Source organism: Mauremys reevesii, linkage group 14, assembly GCF_016161935.1.
Source record: "Mauremys reevesii isolate NIE-2019 linkage group 14, ASM1616193v1, whole genome shotgun sequence".
In the NCBI taxonomy this organism is placed as follows: domain Eukaryota; kingdom Metazoa; phylum Chordata; order Testudines; family Geoemydidae; genus Mauremys; species Mauremys reevesii.
The window spans coordinates 28,013,347-28,032,450 of NC_052636.1; the positions used below are offsets into that span (position 1 = coordinate 28,013,347).

At 48.3% G+C, this 19,104-nt stretch overlaps 1 pseudogene; it reads right to left on the bottom strand.

Annotated features, from left to right (window-relative positions):
* Positions 1–390: 390 nt before the first annotated feature.
* LOC120381573 lies at positions 391–8,502 on the bottom strand (annotated as a pseudogene).
* Positions 8,503–19,104: the final 10,602 nt, after the last annotated feature.

Consider the following 19,104-nt stretch of genomic DNA (forward strand, 5'->3'; position numbering starts at 1 on the left):
GGTAACTTTTGCCTCAGGGTAGCTTGTTGGCATCAACCCTCTCTCCCCCACCTGGAGCTGATGAAATTCCTGTCTGGAGGGACACACGCTCCTACAAGTCAAAAGGAAAGGAGCTGATAGAAAAGATCACAGGACTGACCCCAAAGAAGGGTTAGCTGCAAAAGGCAGAAGCAGGCAACTCATCTGGCAGAGCTGAGAGACCACAGTGAAGATGGTGCAAAGATCACTATATTGGAATTAGCAAATGTGATTTTTTTTAAAACAAATCTTTGGGAAGCCCTAATAAAGGCATTTCTTACAGTTCTCTCCGATTGGGATTTTCTGATCTCTAATAGGGAATGACATCTGATTGAAGCTTTTCCCAAATGCAGAGCATGTGTAGGGTCTCTCTCCACTGTGGATTCTACGATGTCTGACAAAGTCTGAGTGCTCAATGAAACTTTTCCCACACTCAGAGCATGTGTAGGGTATCTCTCATGTGTGGATTCTCTGATGTGTGATAAGGTTTGAGTGCTGACTGAAGCTTTCCCGCACTCAGCGCACGTGTAGGGCGTCTCCCCCGTGTGGATTCTCTGATGTGTGATAAGGTGTGAGCGCTGACGGAAGCTTTTCCCGCACTCAGCGCACGTGTAGGGCGTCTCCCTTGTGTGGATTCTCCGATGTGTGATAAGGTTTGAGCGCTGACTGAAGCTTTTCCCGCACTCAGCGCACGTGTAGGGCATCTCCCCTGTGTGGATTCTCTGATGTGTGCTGAGGCTTGAGCGCAGACTGAAGCTTTTCCCACACTCAGAGCATGTGTAGGGCGTCTCCCCTGTGTGGATTCGCTGATGTGTGATAAGGTTTGAGCGCCAATTGAAGCTTTTCCTGCACTCAGCGCACGTGTAGGGCGTCTCCCCCGTGTGGATTCTCTGATGTGTGATAAGGTTTGAGCGCCAAACGAAGCTTTCCCCACACTCAGCGCACGTGTAGGGCGTCTCCCCTGTGTGGATTCTCTGATGTGTGATAAGGTTTGAGTGCTGACTGAAGCTTTTCCCGCACTCAGAGCATGTGTAAGGCATCTCTCCTGTGTGGATTCTCTGATGTGTGATAAAGTTTGAGCACTGACTGAAGCTTTTCCCGCACTCAGAGCACGTGTAGGGCGTCTCCCCTGTGTGGATTCGCTGATGTGTGATAAGGTTTGAGCGCCAATTGAAGCTTTTCCCGCACTCAGCGCATGTGTAGGGAGTCTCCCCTGTGTGGATTCTCTGATGTGTGATAAGGTTTGAGTGCCGACTGAAGCTTTTCCCGCACTCAGCGCACGTGTAGGGCGTCTCCCCCTTGTGGATTCTCTGATGTGTGATAAGGTTTGAGCGCCAAATGAAGCTTTCCCCACACTCAGCGCACGTGTAGGGCGTCTCCCCCGTGTGGATTCTCTGATGTGTGATAAGGTGTGAGCGCTGACGGAAGCTTTTCCCGCACTCAGCGCACGTGTAGGGCGTCTCCCTTGTGTGGATTCTCTGATGTGTGATAAGGTTTGAGCGCTGACTAAAGCTTTTCCCGCACTCAGTGCACGTGTAGGGCGTCTCCCCTGTGTGGATTCTCTGATGTGTGCTGAGGCTTGAGCGCAGACTGAAGCTTTTCCCACACTCAGAGCACGTGTAGGGCGTCTCCCCGGTGTGGATTCGCTGATGTGTGATAAGGTTTGAGCGCCAATTGAAGCTTTTCCCGCACTCAGCGCACGTGTAGGGCGTCTCCCCCGTGTGGATTCTCTGATGTGTGATAAGGTTTGAGTGCAGACTGAAGCTTTTCCCGCACTCAGCGCACGTGTAGGGCGTCTCCCCCGTGTGGATTCTCTGATGTGTGATAAGGTTTGAGCGCCAAATGAAGCTTTCCCCACACTCAGCGCACGTGTAGGGCGTCTCCCCTGTGTGGATTCTCTGATGTGTGATAAGGTTTGAGTGCCGATTGAAGCTTTTCCCGCACTCAGAGCATGTGTAGGGCATCTCTCCTGTGTGGATTCTCTGATGTGTGATAAGGTTTGAGCGCTGACTGAAGTTTTTCCCGCACTCGTGGCATGTGTAGTTTGTCTCTTCCAAGTTGATTCTCTCATGTGTAATAACGTCTGAGACGCTACTGAAGTTCTCCTCTGGCCTCTGCTGAGTCTCAGAGGCTTTTACTGTTTCTCGGAGTGCACAACTCCTGGAAACATTCCCTTTGGGTCTTCCTGATAACGTCCCATGTGGTTCTCCTTGCTCAGCATCTTCCTGCTGGGGTTTCTGCTCCTCATTCTCACGCACCATCCTATCACCTGATGGGAGACAGAGAGAATCCAGACATAGGTCACTCCCTGTGCCTGAGAGAAAGGAAATCTCAGAGACAGGAATTTTAAAAGGGATGAACAAACCAAAATATGTGCAGGAGAGATCAAACCTATCAGGAGCTGATTTTCCCCAGAGGAGAGAGGAAGGGATCAGTTTTGGTCTGCATTTCACCAGAACATGCAGGGGAAAGTGGGATCAGGTAGGGATCTGCTGCCAGTTGTTAGTCAGGATAGGTGGGAAGCCATGAGTGACATCTGCCTAATTATTCCACATCTGCAGGGAACAATCCTGAACTTGGGAGCTCACAAGGTCTTTGTAGGGCATCCCGAATGTTTTCTGTATTCATGGACAGTTTTTGACTTGCTTTAACCAAGTCCTCACCTGTGCAGGCAGCTCTTGGAAGCACTTCTTTCTCAGAGGCCTGGAGGTCCAGGACCCACGGCTCTTCCCCTCGTTCCAGCTGTGAGACCACATCAGGTTTGGAATTTAGAAACCCTATGCCAGGCAAAGAAAACAAGGGAGGTCGGTGGAATTTGTGGGATACTTGTCACAAAGAATAGTCCATGGTTTTAAGCTCAGATCATTTTTAAGCAGTAACATCCCAAGACCAGCTTCCTTGGCTCCAAGTGGCAGGAGAGTTATTATTATTATTAATCATACGCATTACCTTAGTGCCTAAGGACCAACTAACAGTGTGTCTCCGTTGTGCTAGGCACAGTACAAATGCAGAATAGTAGATGGCCTGTGCTCTGAAGAATTTACAGTCTAAATAGACAAGACAGATACAGCATGGGGGAAGGGGTAGAACCCTCTGTTAGAATAGAGATATTCAGGCCTGCCTGCAAAGCCTAGACATTAAGAACTTAGGTGTATTTTTATCACTTAGTTAGTTACAGGAGTATGAAAACAAAGAATCAAAATCACAGTGTGCCTGTGTCTGGGCCTTCTCTCACTAGGATAGTCAGAGGCCTTGTTCTTAGGCTAAGGCCTTTGGCTAAGCACCAGGGGCAGCCATAAGCTGGGAAGCGAAGGGTCACATCCTCACATCCCAAACCAGTCACACTGAAATAAGGTGCTATTGGGCTGTTAGGAAGACAGTCCTGTCTGGATCTTAAGATGGTTAAAGAAACCTTAATTTGATAGCATTCTGTCTGGCAAGAAATCACTTATCAATGCTTGTGGTTGTGAAACCCTCATTTCTGTATTGCTTTATCTTTATGGCCACCACTTTTACATTGTTAATCAGTCTGGTTCTCTAATTGTTTCTCTCTCCTGTATAATTAATGTTGCCAGGTGTAAGTTAATTAGGGTAGTGGTTTATAATTGGTTAGAGCAGGAGTAGGCAACCTATGGCGGCACACGAGCTGATTTTCAGTGGCACTCACACTGCCCAGGTCCTGGCCACCGGTCCAGAAGGCTCTGCATTTTTAATTAATTTTAAATGAAGCTTCTTAAACATTTTAAAAACCTTACTGACTTTACATACAATAGTTCAATTATGTATTATAGACTTATAGAAAGAGACTTTCTAAAAACATTAAAATGTATTATTGGCACATGAAATCTTAAATTAGAGTGAATAAATGAAGACTCCGCACACCACTTCTGAAAGGTGGCCGACGCCTGGGTTAGAGAATTATGTCACAATACGTTAGAATTGGTTAGTTAAATTTCAGGACAATTACTGGTTAAGGTATAGCTGAGAATATTACTCTATAAATGGGGTCAAACAGGAGGGAGGAAGGAAATTGGAATAATAGAATATCAGGGTTGGAAGGGACCTCAGGAGGTATCTAGTCCCACCCCTGCTCAAAGCAGGATCAATCCCCAACTAAATCATCCCAGCCAAGGCTTTGTCAAGCCTGACCTTAAAAACCTCTAAGGAAGGAGATTCCACCACCTCCGTGGGGAACTCATCCCAGGGCTTCACCACCCTCCTAGTGAAATAGTGTTTCCTAATATCCAACCTAAACCTCCCCCATTGCAACTTGAAATCATTACTCTTTATTCTGTCATCTGCTACCACTGAGAACAGTCTAGGCCTGGTCTACACTGGGGGGGGAGGGGGAGGAGTTCGATCTAAGGTACGCAACTTCAGCTACGTGAATAGCGTAGCTGAAGTCGAATACCTTAGTTCGAATTACTTACCCATCCTCACGCCGCGGGATCGACGTCCGCGGCTCCCCCATCGACTCCGCCACCACCGTTCGCGGTGGTGGAGTTCCGGAGTCGACAGGAGCGCGTTCGGAGTTCAATATAGCGCGTCTAGATGAGACGCGATATATCGAACTCCGAGAAATCGATTGCTACCCGCCGATCCGGCGGGTAGTGAAGACGTACCCCTAGATCCATCCTCTTTGGAACCCCCTTTCAGATAGTTGAAAACAGCTATCAAATCCCCCCTCATTCTTCTCTTCTGCAGACTAAACAATCCCAGTTCCCTCAGCCTCTCCTCAGAAGTCATGTGTTCCAGTCCCCTAACCATTTTTGTTGCCCCCCGCTGGATGCTTTCCAATATTTCCACATCCTTGGGCCAGTGTTGGGCCCAAAACTGGACACAGTGCTCCAGATGAGGCCCCATGAATGTCGAATGTTGGTTAGGGGGAGAACGGGAACAGGGACACAGACCAGGCTCTGCGGCATCAGAGCTGGGAAGGGAACAGACTGTATCGGCGTATAGAGATAAGCCCGACTGGTGTGAAGGGCTTCGGAATATGTAACCTTATAAGTGTAAAAATTGTACAGACTATACCAGCCTGTGACATCATCAACCAAGTGCCCATTTGTGCCTCGGTAGGGGCCCTGCTATAGGAGGGAGGATGCAGCAAGGACTCAGGATCAGTGGCCGGGGTCGCTGTGCATAGGAGATGGGGAGGTTATGTGAGGAGGGGGGTAATGAGTGGGAGAGGGAGGTCAAGAGTTAAAAGAATAATATTTGGGGGAGGAAATGTATAATAAAGTGAAACTGAACAGAAATAAAACTGGAGTGGAGGCTCTAAAGCAACAAGGCTTTGGTAGGGATTTGGGGTTAAAGGTCTGGGATCCCCCACAGCTCCAAATCCCCAAACCTCTCCTCCCTCCCACTGACCCACCCAGCCCACTTCCTGGGTGCCCTTCCCCCACACTCCCCTCCCCTTCTTCACATTACTCTCAGCCAGCACCACCTCCCGGCACCTTGAGAACTTCTTGTATTTTCTCCTCGTCTCTCACAGCCTCCTACCTCCCTGCTGCTTCTTAGCTCTAACCCTGCACACACCCGCCCCATGTCCTGGCATATCTACTACCCCCCGTCTCCGTCCCTCCCACGGCTCGCTTATCCCTTCAGCCATGGGATCCTGAACGGCAACATTACACGCTCTCCTAAAAGAGCTCATCTGACTGTCACACAAGCCATGCATGAGTCACACACCTATTTACTCAATTTAGAATTCTACAGGCAGCATATTTTCCTCTTAAAATGAGGAAAAGGCATGAAAGCGACACTGATTCATGTAGTTATGAATGTAGCCAAGAACGATACATTCAATGCAATTTTACAAAGTGTGACAGCACCAAAAGGCACATGTCCAAAAATGGTACTAGTGGGTGGGAGATAAGGCAAAAAAAGGGGGGCAAGGAAACTTGTCAAAACTTGTATGATGAATAAAGGTATAAAGTTATTACTGCTCAGGTTCTTCAGAGACCCCACAGGTTCTAATAACCCAGGGGACAGGACTCCTTACCCAGCGAGGTCACCGTCTCATAGTTCTCCTGCATGACATCCCTGTAGAGGGCTCTCTGAACAGGGTCCAGCAGAGCCCATTCCTCCCTGGTGAAATATACAGCCACCTCCTCGAAGGTCACCGGCCCCTGAAAGAGCAAGAGTCCAACACTCAGTACCTGCTGCCCCACTCACAATCCCACTATTCACGGAACAGCAGCATCAGGGAAATGGAAGCTCTGAGAGGCACATGTTAACAGAGTCCCACCTCACCTAGCTTAGAGCAGCCAGGCAGCATCAGAGGGTAGAAAGAGAGAAACTTTGTGTCTCCCAGATGACAGACGCAGGCAGGGTCTTCACGTTTATCACATACCTACTAGCCAGAGTTTGATATAGGAGATGGGGCTGGCTCTGGACCCTACTAATGGCTCCCTGGTAGGAAACACTCTCCAAATACAATATAAGGAAGAAAAGGGAAGTCAGTAGTAAAGAATATTAGTTAGAACAGGGTGTGACGAGGCGGTTCTGGTGGGACCCAACTGAGAGTGCCAATTCAGGACCAATTGCTCAAATAGGGCAGTCACAGCCCAAGCCTGGGGTTTTTCCACCTCTAAGGCCTTGGCTACACATGAAAATTGCAGCGCTGGGAGTTACAGCGCTGGCCATGCACCCGTGTAGGGACAGCGCTGGTGTGTGGCCACACTTGCAGCTAACAGCGCTGCAGTGTGGCCACACTTGACAGCATTTCCAGCGCTGTATTGAGAGGTGCATTGTGGGCAGCTATCCCACAGAGCACCTCGTCCTATTTTGGCACTGAGTATTGTGGGAAGGGAAGGAAGTGTGTGGGTCATTCTGCTTCCTGTTCCAACGCCCCGTGGTGCATCGCTTCACATCCCAGCAGTCACAGTTATTCCGGCCACGTTTGTGAGTCGCTTGCTGTGTTTTAATCACAATTTCTGTGGGAAATGGAGCCCGAGCTGCTGAGGACTGTGCTGATGAGTGTCATTTGGCAGTTGAGCTCTTCCTTCAGCTCCAAAGTGACAGTGAGGAGTCCGACGATATCGAGTAGCCTGCCGCGTGTGACACTACATTGCTTGTGGCATTCACGGAAATGCTCTGCACAGTTGAACGCCGCTTTTGGGCTCAGGAAACAAGCACTGAGTGGTGGGATCACATCGTCATGGAAGTCTGGGATGACGAGCAGTGGCTGCAGAACTTTCGGATGAGAAAAGCCACTTTCATGGGACTGTGTGCTGAGCTCGCCCCCACCCTGCGGCGCAAGGACACAAGATGGAGAGCTGTCCTGACGGTGGAAAAGCGGGTGGCTATTGCAATCTGGAAGCTGGCAACTCCAGACAGCTACCGGTTGGTCGGGAACCAGTTTGGAGTGGGAAAGTCGACCGCTGGAATCGTGTTGATGCGTTTCCAGTGCAATTAATCGCATTCTGCTAAGAAGAACCGTGACTCTGGGGAACGTGCAGGACATTGTGGATGGCTTTGCACAAATGGGTTTCCCTAACTGTGGAGGGGCGATAGATAGGATGCATATTCCTATTCTGGCACCCCCCCACCTAGCATCCGAGTATGTTAATCGGAAGGGGTATTTCTCTATGGTTCTCCAGGCGCTTGTGGATCACCGTGGGCATTTCATTGACATTTACACAGGCTGGCCTGGAAAGGTGCATGATGTACGCATCTTTCGGAACAGTGGCCTGTTCAGGAAGATGCAGGCAGGGACTTTTTTCCCAGACAGGAAGATCACAGTAGGGGACGTCGAAATGCCCATTGTGATCCTTGGAGACCCCGCTTACCCGTTACTGCCTTGGCTCATGAAACCCTATACAGGGAAACTTGACAGGAGCAAGGACCGGTTCAACTACAGGCTGAGCCGGTGCCGAATGACTGTGGAGTGTGCTTTTGGCCGTTTAAAGGCACGCTGGCGTTGCTTGTATGGGAAGCTAGACTTGGGGGAAAGCAGCATCCCCGTGGTTATATCCGCATGCCGTACCCTCCATAATATTTGTGAAGGGAAGGGTGAAACATTCAGTCAGGCATGGACCACCGAGGTTCAAGTCCTGGAGGCTGAATATGCACAGCCAGAGAGCAGGGCTAATAGAGAGGCCCAGCACAGGGCTACAAGGATTAGGGATGCCTTGAGGGAAGAATTTGAGGCTGAAAGCCAACAGTAATGTTTGTTGCCTTGCATGGGAGTGAAGTGCAGTGGTTACAGTGGTAGGATTCTATTATTCCCTAAAATGATTTGCAGTGCCTGTTTCTTTACTGGGCTAAGGTATCTTTCCACTATCTGCAATAATAAAGACTGTTTTCAAACCAAGAATTCTTTTATTGAAAAGAAACAAACTTCCTTGACAGACACACAACATTTCAGGAACATAAGAGGACAGGGTGGTGGGTTGGTGTACTGTACATTCACAAGTTTGCATATGTCCTGTCTGGAGTGCTGTGCAATGACTGCTGCACTTCAGGGTGCATATACTGCATGGTGATGGGGGTTGAGTACAGAGGGTAATGGTTGTAGTTCTCAGGGCTGGTTGGGGAACGTACAGGTGTTGGAGGCAGCTGGTGGTGGTAAGAACCTGGATGCTGGGGAAGGGGGGGTTGAGCTGACATTGGGGCACAAGGGGAAAAGCTTTGGGACGGGGGGGCGGGGGAGTAGCACGGTAGTGCTCTGCTTGCATGGCTACGAGTGATTCCATAGAGTCTGCCTGGCGCGACAGGATGCTTAGCAGCTGCTCTGTGCTCTTCCTCTAGGCCACTGCGTTTCTCTGGCGGATCCTGCTTTCCCTCTGGCGGATCCTGCTTTCCCTTTCTCTCCAGTCCTGCAGAGTCCTACTCTCTCTAGCAGAGTGATCAATAACTGCTTTCAGCATGTCTTCTTTGGTTTTGCGCGGCTTTTTCCTTAGATTTTGCAGTCTCTGAGCAGTGCTGGAGCTAGGCAGTCCAGCAGTAAAGGTCACTTTTGGAAGGCAAAAATGGCAACAGTTAACAGGGTAGCATTGTTCATTATCTCATCCAGACAGTAATTCCCACACACTGAAGGAGTTTACAGTCTTCACTTTAGCATACTTTTCCCATAACAAATAATAGCACACAGCAGAACAGGACCCACGAAATGGTGAGTAAGGGGTACTGAGATTGCTTCAGGGCTGTGCAGGGGTTTCTGTGCGTTGGGGACAGCAAACAGCTACAGGGGGGATCTGCATTAAAGAGTCTCCCAACATTTTCCACAGCAGTTACTCCTGGAAGATGTCTCGCTGCTACGGATCACCAGGGAAGCAAGGGAGTGTCTTCTACAGCAATGCGGATTCCGCCCTGGCCCCTACGCAGCTTGCCTGTGTGCAGCAATGGTCCCCCCACCCCTCATGGCAGAGTGGCGCGGACGCGTTAGCCTGACTGGGACAAAGACCACAGTGGCTCTCCCTATAAACCTGCACAGGCACATTGCCCATGCTCTGGCTGAAACTTTTCAGGAGATTACTGCAGCCGATTACCGCGAAGTGATAGACCACATCAATGGGCTATTCCACATCTAGGCATGCCTGCATGCAGCCCAAACCCCACCTCCTCTCCAGAAACATTTCCACCCTGAAAATAAAAGCAGCTTACCGGTAACCCGCTCCTCTGATTGTCCTTCAGCAACTGCTGGCTGCTGGGATTGGCTACCTTCCTCCTGGCTTGAGAAGAGCTCCTGGCTGCATGCCTCCTGGGACTCTGGGGTGTCTTCCCCCATCCCAGTAGCTTCACTCGCTGTTTCCTCCTCCTCCTCCTCCTGCTGCTGCTCCTGTCCCCCACCCTGATCAGAAGTGTCCATCGTGGTCCTCGGATTGGCAGTGGGGTCACCCCCAAGTATCGCATCCATCTCCCCGTAAAACGGCAGGTCGTGGGGCAGCGCCCGGCGTCGGTTTACCTCACGGGCTGTATAATAGGCACTCCGCAGCTCCTTCACTTTAACCCTGCATTGCAGCGCATCCCGCTCATGGCCCCTACCCAGCATGGATCTTGATACCTGCCCAAAGGTATCATAATTCCTACGGCTGGAGCGCAGCTGGGACTGCACAGCTTCCTCCCCCCCAAACACTAATGAGGTCCAGCAACTCGCTAGTGCTCCATGCTGGGGCTCGTTTGCCACGTGGAGGCATGGTCACCTGCAAAGATTAACTGATTGCACTCCACACCTGGCTGCAGCAAACAGGAAGGGGATTTTTAAAATTCCCAGGGCACTTAAAGGGGCGGGTCACCTGAGGCCAGAGCAGTGGAGTGCAAACTGATGAGCAGAGTGGCTGAACAGGAATTCTGGGACATCTCCTTATTCCCTGGAGGCCAATTAAAGCGCTGGTGTGTGTCCACACCTGATGAGCAGCGCTGGATCACCAGCGCTGCATTCGCTACACCCCAAGCAGACCAGGTGTACAGCCAGCGCTGCAGCCAGGTGTGGAGCCAGACAAGAAGGACTTCGGTTTCACCCCACTGGCTAACCACAAGTCACACAAGCAATTTCCTTAGACACTCCAGTCTCCCAGTATCCCCACCAGTGCCACTCGTCCTGGGGATGAATGGTTATAAAAACCCAGCACCCCAGTAAAAGAAAAAGGTTCTCTCAATCCCAAAGAATCAAGCCCCAGACCCAGGTCACATCAGATCTTACTCACAAATCATGCTGTTGCCAATCCTTTAGAATCTAAAATCTAAAGGTTTATTCATAAAGGGAAAAAGGTAGAGATGAGAGCTAGAATTGGTTAGATGGAATCAATTACATACAGTAATGGCAAAGTTCTTAGTTCAGGCTTGTAGCAGTGATGGCATAAACTGGAGGGTCAAATCAAGTCTCTGGAGTACATCCCCAGCTGGGATGGGTCATTAGTCCTTTGTGCAGAACTTCAGCTTGTAGCAAAGTCCCTCCAGAGGTAAGAAGCAGGATTGAAGACCAGATGGAGATGAGGCATCAGCCTTATACAGGCTTTTCCAGGTGTAAGAACCTCTTTGTCCTTACTGTGGAAAATTACACCAAATGGAGTCTGGAGTCACATGGACAAGTCCCTGCACTTTGCTGAGTTACAAGGCATGTCTGCCTTCTCTCCATGGGTCAATTGTGTAGCTGATGGTCCTTAATGGGCCATCAAGCAGGCTAGGCAGAGCTAACACCAACTTGTCTGGGATGTCACCCAGAAGCAGAGCACAAATACAAAATACAGACAGTATAAAGCTAATACTTATAACTTCAACTACAAAATGATACATACATATAGACAGCATAATCATAACCAGCAACCCATAACCTGGTCTTAGACACCTTAGATGACCCCCTTTACCTAAGATTTGGTGCCACTACAGGACCTTGGTTGCAAACCATGTTCTATATGGTCCCAGTTTATATCAATAACGTCACACAGGGGTAGGCAACCTATGGCACAGGTGCTGAAGGCAGCACACAAGCTGATTTTCAGTGGCACTCACAATGCCCGGGTCCTGGCCACCAGTCCGGGGGACTCTGCATTTTAATTTAATTTTAAATGAAGTTTCTTAAACATTTTAAAAGCCTTATTTACTTTACATACAACAATAGTTTAGTTATATATTATAGACAGAGAAAGATCTTCTACAAATGTTTAAATGTATTACTGGCGCACTCAAAACCTTAAATTAGAGTGAATAAATGAAGACTTCTGAAAGGTTGCTCACCCCTGAGTTAGAAGGTCAGAATTGTAGAAAATTGGTAAGGGAAATCAATGACCAATCAATGAAAATAAGAAGGAAGGTTTGAAAAGTCTATTAATCCTAACAATGGTAGTGATAAATTACTAGACGGAAATGGCAGAATTATCAAAAATAATGCAGAAGAGGTAAAAGTGTTCAATAAGTGTTCTCTCCTGGATTTGGAGAAAAACAGATGCTGTACTCGCATCATAAGATGTTGACGACGACACTCCTTCCATTCCAACAAGAACTCACAAGGACATTAAACAGCAGCTATTACAGTTAGACATGTTTAAATAAGCAGGTCCGGATAACTTGTATCCAAGAGTTTTTAAAGACCTGGTGGAGGAGCGTGGTGGACTATTAATGTTGATTGTAATTAGGACTTGGAACACTGGGGAAATTCCAGAAGACTGGAATTAAGCTAATGCTGTGCCAATACTAAAAAGTGTAAAAGAGATGATCCAGCTAATTACAAGAGTGTCAGTCTGATATCAATACTGAGCAAAATAACGGAGCTGTCGATACTGGATTTTGTTAATAAAGAATTAAAGGAAGGTAATATAATTAGTATCTATTAACAAAGGTTTAGAGAAAATAGATCCTATCAAACTAACTGGATATCCTTATTAGATGAGATCAAAAGTTTGGTTGCAGCTAATATTATTGATGTAATATGTCTAGACTTCTGTAAGGCATATGACTTGATTCAGCACAATATTTTGACAAAAAACTAGAATGATACAAAATAAACACAGCATACATTAAACAGATTAAAAACTGGGATTGTAAATGGGGAACCATGGTCGAGTGGATTTATTTCTAGCGGGTTCCCACAAGGATTGCTTTTTCCCCGTGTGCTATTTAACATTCTTATCAATGACCTAGAACAGAATATAAAATCATCATGGATAAAGTTTGCAGTTACCACAAAGATTGGGGGTGGTGGTAACTAATGAAGTGCCAGTAGATTCAGGCTCCAGCACTGGGAGTCTGGAAAGTTGTCCCAGCCCTGGCTGGAGGGTTATTTCCTGTTCCACAAAGAGGGCAAGTTCCATTCCCAAATCCCGTGCCTTGAAATTAGGCCTTATCTGACACTACACCCCCATATTCAGCATAGTGGTATGGTTATAATATGATTAGGACATAATTATGATGCATTTTGTGCAAGATGCGTCATGTGCTGAATATGATTATCCTATTTGTGTGCACATATCATGTTCGTATCTGAAGTTATGGATATTGACTATATATCTGTATTTCAAAGGTGCTTACTCTGGGTAACACCCACAATGAGCCTTTCAGGTACAACAATGAAGAAGCCAGACAGAGCTGATGGCTCATCAACAAAGATAATGGACCATGGAAGAGCTTAGCCTTCCTGTGATTGTTTCAGCCAGCTTATGAGTCATGGCTACTATGACTCAGCAGGACATGTGACTAGACCACATGACAACGAACTCCATTTTGGTACCTGTATTTTTCCACAAACTGGACTGGGAACTTAGTTTGGAACAAATGGTTCCCGCCATATGGAAAAGCTACATAAGGTGGGGTGTGACATCATCTCTTGGCCTCATTCCCCACACAAGCGAACTCCTGGAAACACCTGAGGAACAAAGACTGAACTGGGGGAACTGCTGGTCACAGGATAAAGGGATTTCTAGCTTGTGTATGGAAACTAGGGGAACTGCTTGTATCATCAGTCAGGGTGAGAAATTGCTAATTCAAATTCTATCCATCTAGTATGTTAGGCTTAGTTTGAGCTTTTGGTTATCTGCTAAGTAATCTGCTTTGATCTGTTTGCTATCACTTAGAATTGTTGGGATATGTTAGGGTTCAGTAAAAGAGCTGGGAAGCTGCTAATGTGCTGACATGCATTGGGGACAAAGGCATAAGCAGGCAGTAATTCTTTGCTGAGCAAATAAGTTGCCATAATTTTCCTCTCTCTGTTGCTTGTAAGAACTGACATTGATGCAGCTGCATGAGAAATGTAGTTGCTGGAATGAATGTCCTTTGTGTGAAAGAAAGTAAAAGAAATGTTATCTCCCCCTCCCTTCCTTTCCCAGCTACATAAACAAGCCCTGGCTTATGGCCCCTTCCTCCCTCCCCGAGAACTGCTCATTGACCCTTCCTCCATACCCTGAGAACTGCTGTTTAGGGAAATCTGTGGCAACACATTATTGCAAAGAATGGTATTTTCAAGGTAAAAACACCTCTATGATACTGTGACAGTGGACAGGGGTGGGTATACTAATTGTATGAGTGTTTCTACTACTTAATAAGGGGTTTTGGGGTGTTGTAACGGATGTAGGTGTTTACATACAAACTTAGATAAAAGGCATGTGATGTAACTAATCCAGTGCTTACTCGATAGTTGGGTCAAGGGGAACAAGTAGCACAATAAAGAAGCCTGTATTCATATCCGCCTCTGGATCCTTTTTTGTTCTAACAATAATTACTTAAAATCTACCTTTCTGACATTAATAAACTTGTTTTATGCTTTATCTTAATCAGTGCATTTTGAGTGAAGTGTTTGGGGAAAAGCTGAGCTTGGTTAGCACAGGCTTGTTGTGCACATCTTTCCCATATCGAGGGGAAGGCGAACTATATTCATGAGCTGACATTACAGAGATCCCTGTGCACTATAAGATGGGATAATTCTGAATTTATACTACAGCAAGTGTGCAAGGTTGGGGAGCTGGGAAATTGGCTGTTGTCTCTATCTGTCCTTGAGTGGCTCAGGTAAAGCACTCAGGTAGCTTAGTTGGGTGTATGGCGCCACCTGCTGTCGTGTTGGGTGATAACAGGCCCTGGAGAGGCTGGCTGAATCTCCAGCAAAGCAGTGCGAGAAGGGCCAGCCCAGCTTGAGGGTTAGAGGGCACAGCGGTTCCCAGAAGCCCCCAACAGTGCACCCCGGGGTGACAACCCATCACACCCTAGAGTACACAAGTCTCAGCAGGTTTGTCACATCCTGTCCCCTCCCTTTCTCCACCCAAGATATTTCCTGCCTCCCACCACCTCCAGCAGCTCCTACCCTCCTATGCATTTACTGCTCCTCTCCCTCCAAGCAGAACCCACCACCAGCTCCCTGAGAATCCCTTACCTGAGCCAGCTCCATTGCAGCCATTTCCTTCCCTTTGGGAGGATGAAATGATCTGGAGCGAAACGTGGACGTTAATCTGTAGCCTGCCAGGACGAGAAGGGCAATGTGAGAGAATGCAGAGGGGGCTTTTGTCCATTCCATATGCTGATTCCCCCCAGCATTGTTCCCTGTTAATGGACACTCTAGGTTCTGCCACACTGTGAAGCACAGAGTGACCTTATCCCAGTACAGGCCTAGTGCTCTCCCACCAGGGTGTAACCCTCTGAGACAGGGTGACACCCTCCCAACAGCAGAGTCTCTCTGTTACACTTATCAAGTTTGCAGACAATACCAAGCTGGGAGGGGTTGCAAGTGCTTTAGAGGATAGGCAGGGAGGGAGAGCTCAGTGGTTTGAGCATCAGCCTGCTAAACCCAAGGCTGAGAGTTCAATCCTTGAGGGGGCCATTTGGGGAAAAAAATCTGTCTGGGGATTTGTCCTGCTTTGAACAGGGGATTGGACTAGATACCTCCTATGGTCCCTTCCAACCCTGATATTCTATGATTAAAATTCAAAATGATCTGGAGAAAAGGCCTGAAGTAAATAGGATGAAATTCAATTAGGACAAATGCAAAGTGCTTCATTTAGGAAGGAACAATCAGGTGCACATGTACAAAATGGGAAATTCCTGCCCAGGAAGGAGCACTGCGGAAAGGGAGCTGGGGGCCGGAGTGGATCACAAGCTAAGTATAAGTCAACACTGCAAAAGGCAAACATCATTCTGGGATGTATTTGAGGGAGTACTGTAAGCAAGACACAAGCAGTAATTCTTCCACTCCACTCTGTGCGGATTAGGCCACAACTGGAGTACTGTGTCCATTTGTGGGTGCCACATATGAGGAAAGATGTGCACAAATTGGAGAAAGTCCACAGAAGAGCAACGAAAATGATTAAAGGTCTAGAAAACATGACCTATGAGGGAAGATTGAAAAAATTGGGTTTGTTTAGTCTGGAGTAGAGAGGACATGATAATAGTTTTCAAGTACATAAAAGGTTGTTACAGGGATGTGGAAGAAAAAATTGTTCTTAACCTCTGAGGATAGGACAAGAAGTAATGGCCTTAAATTGCAGCAAGGGCAATTTAGGATGGAGATTAGGAAAAAACTTCCTAACTGTCAGAGTGGTTAAACTCCAGAACAAATAGCGTAGGGAGGTTGTGGAATCTCCATCACTGGGGGATTTTTAAGAGCAGGCTGGACAAACACCTCAGGGATGGTCTAGATAATACTGAGTCCTGCCTTGAGTGCAGGGGACTGGCCAAGATGACCTACCAAAGTCCCTTCCAGTTCTATGATTCTATGAAAAAAGGCCAGAGAAGAGCAGAATCAAAGGAGTCACTCTGGGGATTCTCCCTGTCACTGTCCCCAAGGCAGCTCTCTCAGGCTAACTAAGTTGTTTGATGCTTTAGCCTTTATACAGTCTTTCCTGGCAGTGCCCCCTTCATGGGCTGGGCCTAGTTTTTGCCTTTGGGAAGCGTGACCCCGGGGGCTCTGAGACGGGGCCTTCTTGCCTCAGCACATCTTGTTCCTTTCTGTGGCTCCCCAGTGAGTCCCAATGAGTAAATACTCCTCATACAGACTGTGAACATAAGAGCTGCCCACTGCATCAGACCAATGGTCCATCTAGCTCAGTGACCAATGCCAGGTGCATCAGAGGGAAAGAACAGAACAGGGAATCATCAAGTGATCCATCCCCTGTCAACCATTCCCAGCTTCTGGCAAACAGAGGCTAGAGACACCATCCCTGCCCAGCCTGCCTGTGACACTGGCAGATGAGGTGTTAGCTCTTACACAAGCCTTTGTGTCTTAACTGAACATGGACAAACGCACAGTGGAATCAGTCTGACTCACGTGTGTTAGTATTGAGGATTATAAGAACATTTTTAGACTTCATTAAATGCTTGTGAGTTGCTGCCTGGGTTAATATCTAACTAGTTGCATTGTGAGCCTCTGTGGCTCTGTAAATCACCACACAGGAGGGAGATTTTACCTAGGTGAAGTGCTGATTGGCAACCGAATGCATTACACCCTGCCTGGAAGGAAAGGTCCATCCACACCAGAGAGACTATTATGGGACGTTAAAGAAGACACAAGACTGTTGTTGTGCTCTTGACTTTCCATTAGCTGAGTTTCCAGGACAGAGCACATGGCAGGAAGGGGATGAAAAACCCCACACAGAAGGAACTGATGATCTGTATGCTGCTTGGACTCTGGGGGGTGGGGAGTTTCTAGGCATAAGCACGAGATCCCCAGCTGATTAGCCTGGGTTAGTCCTAAAGAATACGCAGAGCTTGCTTATTAGAGAAGCTTCTATTGCCTTTGAAATTTAAGACTGCAACTCATCTGCATCTATAGGATTACCTGCTTTAACTTCGTAAACAACTCTCCTTTCCTTTTAAATAAATCTTAATACAGGTTATTACAGGACTGGCTACAAGTGTTGTCTTTGTTGTGAGATCTAAGACTCAATTGACCTCAGTAAGTGACTGGTCCTTTGGCATGAGGTCAGGCTTGACAAAGCCCTGGCTGGGACGATTTAGTTGAGGATTGGCCCTGCTTTGAGCAGGGGGTTGGACTAGATACCTCCTGAGGTCCCTTCCAACCCTGATATTCTATGATTCTATGACTGGCAGTAACCTGAACATTGCTGTGATTCGTGGGGTAAGGCAGTGGTTCTCAACCAGGGGTCCTGAGCCCCCTGGGGGCCACTAGCAGGTTTCAGGGCAGGGGCCAAGCAAGGCCGGCATTAGACTCACTGAGGCCCAGGGCAGAAAGCTCCAGTCCCAGCGCATGGGGCTGAAGTCCAGGGCCCTGAGCCCCACCACCCGGGGCTGAAGCCAAAGCCTAAGCACTGTAGATTTGTGGGGCCCCTGTGGCATGGTACCCCGAGAGAGGAAGAAAGTGCCCTGAGGATGCAGCCAGAGGGTTGAGCCCTGACACACGACTGGCTCAGAGGGTCTCTGCAGTCAGGAAGGGCTCGCAGCGAGGGAAGCCTGGCAACTGATGGTTGGAGGGATAAAGAGGTTTGGGGTACAGTGGGGGAAGAAGCGTCTGGGACTGGATAACCTGGGGCTGGGCACTCGCCATAGGGGACACTTGCTCCTCCTGTGCCCTTTCCACACCCTCTTGCGAGTCGAGAATGACCACCCTGTCCCCACCCACAGCGGCAGCCGTGTCTCAGGACTCTTCCCAGTTGCACCCACTAACTCTCCTCCCATTTGGGGTATAGCGCGGGGCAACAAATTACCACCAAGATGAACCCAGCTGGCTGCTGCCTGTTCTGGTGCCACAGGGGCCTCTGGTGGGTGAAAGGCAGAACTGTAGCACTTCTCAGGCAGAACGTATCTTCTTCAAGCCAAAAAAAGAAATTCTGCGCTGGACGTGAATTCTGTGCGTACGCAGCAGTGCAGAATTCCCACATGAGTAACTCACACCTGGCACAAACACAACCTGCTCCCTCCCATCTCTTCTCCCTATGTGTCGAGTCCCAGAGCTGCTGCTGTCATTAATGCACACAGGCTTTCACTCCCGTTAGTGCTGGCAAGACCCAATCCAGCGACAGGACTGAACCCTTATTTTCCTATCACATGGGACAGTCTCAGCTGAGGGGGAGGTGAGATGGGGAGGGGGTACAGAGGGGAAAGTTGTTGTACCCATGTTGGTCCCAGGACAGCAAAGAGGTATTTTTAATTGGTTCTAAAACAATTACCTCACCCACCTTGTCTCTCCAAGAGATCTGAAAGTGGCAGGAGGAGACAAACAGGAAGACAGAGCTCAGGACTCTAAACCAAACATTTCAAACCCCTGGAAGAAACTACATTTCCCTTCTGCCCCTGGGTATGTTTGTATCCTCTGTGAGGGACCACCCCATTCCCATCACAGCAGCAACGGGAGACTGCAGCCAGCCCCAGATGGTCTTTCCCAATCCTGGGATGTTTGTTGTCACAAAGATTGTGTGTGGTGGGTGCACGGGCTGGGGACAGCCGGACTGATCTGCAGATTGGAAAGTCAGGGCAACTCTAGCACAGCTTGGGGGCTGTGGGCAGGGGGAGCAGTTCTGGAGCTGGGCCTCTGTCCTCTCTAGCTCCCATGGCAGATGGCTCTGGCAGCATCAAGTGGGTCCATCACTGCAGGGGAAGGTGGGGTAGTGTCTGAGGTCAGGGTGAGAATTGGAGGGGGGTCTATGCCCAAGAATGGGGGATGGAATTCACCTCCCCACCCCTCTGCAGAGCTCAGCAACTAGGGCT